Raw genomic sequence first — 3,491 nt, 5'->3', positions numbered from 1 at the left:
GAGCAAAATGTCCCTCCTGCCCACATTTAAAGCAGGCTATAGATCCCATACGACAAACTCTTTTGTGCGGCCTTCCACATGTCATGCACACTGTACTGCCTGTGCCAGAGCTTGAGCCACTACCCATTCCCAGACTAGACTTGATCTTATTCCAGAACTTGCCCTTCCTACCTTTAAACTTTTCTCCTTTCTTGCTGCCAAAAGTTGCTGCACTGGGGTCTTAGAACCCGAAGACTGTGCCACTTGCTGCTTAACTGTTCCTTGAATAATGGCACTCGCCTCCATCTTCCTGGCGACATCCACTATAGAGTGGAAACTCTCTTTCTCTGCTGGAAGAATCAAGGAGGAATACCTGGGATGAAGTCTCATGGTATATCTCCTTGCCTTCTTCTGGTCAGTGTCATAAGCCTGACCCGCATACTGTAACAGATCCAGGAACTTGTCTGTGTATTCATCTACATTCATCTCCTCGGTCTGCCTCAACTGCTCAAATTCTATCACTTTCAGCTCCCTAGAACTGTCAGGAAAAGCCCACCCTGCAAACTCATTGGCAAACTCTCCCCATGACATGCTGTCCAACCTGGGGTCCACATAATTCTTGAACCACTCTCGAGCCTTCTTACATTTGAGTGTGAACCCTGCCATCTCAATGGCTCTGCTATCATCAGCTCCTAACTCATCGGTTATCATCTTAACCGTTCTGAGGTATTCAAATGGATCATCTCCCGTATTGAATTTAGGAGCATCCAACTTCAGGTACTCTATCATTTTCACTTTACTTCCCTCAGCTGAGCTAGGTTGCGGTGCTTGGACACCTGGGGCTACTGGTTCTAGTTCTGGTGGTGGGGAAGGTGCTGAACTTGGCTCTGGGTATGCTGTACTGGGATGGAAAGGTGTGGGTGGATACATGGGATATGATGGGTAAAAAGGAGGATAAGGCATGTAAGGCATGTAGGTAGGATATGGGGTAAAGCTAGAGTACTCTGACGTACCCCCCATCGGATACCCTGGGCCCTGCGGAAAGGGTGGATAATGGGGTGGATAATCGAACCCCGAGGCCTGAGCGCCTCCTTGAGATTCTCCCATACCCTCTTTCGACCTGCCCATACCCAGGCTTTCCTCTCTTGGCTGATCCACATCCATAGCCTCTCTCACTTCCTCTGAGCTCCCTCCTCTATCTGCTCCTCTTCTGCTCTCGTCAAAAGACCTTTTAGGGTCCCTTGACGTACCCTCCCTGCTTGCTCTCTGCGACCTCGCCCTTGGCAAAGCAGGAGGACGAGCATCTGCACCCTCATTCACTGGTGGGACTCCAGTCAATCGTGCCGATCGACGAGTCCCTCTCATCTTAACTTTCTGGAAAACAAGACATAACAGCCCACATCAGCATATAAACATCACATAACAACAATGCACATGCATACCTCATGACATTACACCTCATCATAGAGATAGGACTCAACATCCTATCCTAGTGGACATGCTTTCCTATTGTGCTTGACCTCCTATAACCTCTATGAGCCCGACACTCTCTATCTAGGTCCGACCATATGAACCTAGGGCTCTGATACCAATCTGTAACGACCCGAAAATCGGACCGCTACCGGCGCTAGGATCCAGGTCGACTTAAGGTCGCCGGAACCCGTAGCAAGCCTGCTATACTCTCTGAGTACCTGTAAAATCCCATACATGATCATACATTTTCTGTAAAGCCATAAAACTTTTCTCTGTACCAAGGCTCAACCTGTGCATGCACTATCTCTGTACTAAAAAAACCCGTACTAGAGCTTGCTCTAGACAGGTTGAACTCATACTCTGTTAAGCCTGGTTTTCACATACTGATAAAAATAGTCACAACACATAAAAAGATCATGTATACAAAAAGGATGTACAACATGGGTCAAGCACAATACCCTACACTATACAATACTAAACCATTTCTTTACCATATTACATGTCCACACTAGGCTATTACAACATTCTTTACTCTTCCTGTACCCTGCTGACTTCCCTCTGACTCTGATCCTGCAAGACTGGGGTTAAAGGAGAGGGATGAGCTATACTAGCCCAGTGAGTAGAACAAATCAAACATGTCAATAAAACATGCTCACATGGAATGCATCACATCACAAGTAAATCACATAATCTCAGACGAACTGATTCAAAATTCCCTCAATCTGTGCCCGGCCCACGAAGGAGCTCCTCAGGACTTTATTACGCACCCTAGGGTACCTTGTGCCCGGCCCTCTCAAGGCCCCTCAGGACTTTACTACGAGGGCTAATGAATCCACTATGTCTGATCCGTACAAGCATAGAATAATGCAATGCGTCACATTAGTGTCTTCTAGTGCACTCAACCTAGTACATATCATGATGCATGAAACATGCTCAAAGCAGTTACTTTCTCAATTGAAAACATTAAGTTTAGTTCCACTCACCTCTGGCTGACTCTGAGCTGACTCTGAATACTCTGAAGCAGTGCTCACTGCTGACTTCTTTGGTTCCTCTGGTCCGTTCCTACACAGATGGACTCAAATGAGGGACCAAACTAGCTCAAGAACAACGCTATAAAGCGCCCTAAAACCCCCTTAAAATATCCTAAAACAAGCCCATAAAACATGCAAAAGAAGGCTGGACAGGGCACTTTCGGCGGCGGTTCGGCGGCCGAAAGTCCCTTCCAGAGACGAAACTCAAGCACTTTCGGCGACACTTCGGCCGCCGAAAGTCCTCTCCAGAGACGAAAGTCCCTAACCTTCGGCGGCCGAAATCCCACTCCAGAGCCGAAAGTCCAAACTTTTGGGGGTAAGCTTGGGCAAGCTTAGGCAGCCGAAACCACCTCCTTAGCATGTTCGGCGGCCGAACCTTCTTTCGGCGGCCGAAACTGGATTCTCCAGTAAGGCAGAAACGTGTTCTGCTTCATGCAAACCAACCCAAACACCACTCAAACATGCAACCAACAACTTCACAACCTGCATATACTCAAGTATAGGCACCAAGGGGTCCAAAACTAACTTAAAACCCCAACAAACAACACAACTAAACACATAAGCATGCTTTGACCACAAAGTAACCAAAACCTCATCTTACCCTAAACATGCATCTCTACCCATAAACTTCATAAAACCTTCATAAAACATGAAAAGAAGTTCAGGATCTTCACTTACCTCTTACAAACAAGAAGATAAACGATCCCAACGTGGAGATATGGTGAAACTCTCCCTCAAAGTCTCCAACTTCAAAACTTTTGGTTGATTTTCTCAAAAGCTTCAAAAACAACATAAAACTCATCAAAACTTTGCAAGATTTGAAGAAAAGATGAAAATCACCCAAGAAAGAGCATGATCTCACCTCTGTCTATGAATGGAAAGAAAATCTTATCCATTCACCGACCTAGGGCCTTTTATAGGTGGCTGGCCATACCACCTTTGGCGGCCTAACGTGAAATCAAAACTCATGCATGTTCGGCGGCCGAACTTCACCTTCGGCGGCCGAAC

Source organism: Manihot esculenta, chromosome 9 (assembly GCF_001659605.2).
Source record: "Manihot esculenta cultivar AM560-2 chromosome 9, M.esculenta_v8, whole genome shotgun sequence".
Classification (NCBI taxonomy): domain Eukaryota; kingdom Viridiplantae; phylum Streptophyta; class Magnoliopsida; order Malpighiales; family Euphorbiaceae; genus Manihot; species Manihot esculenta.
Note: the sequence above shows the minus strand (reverse complement) of the source record.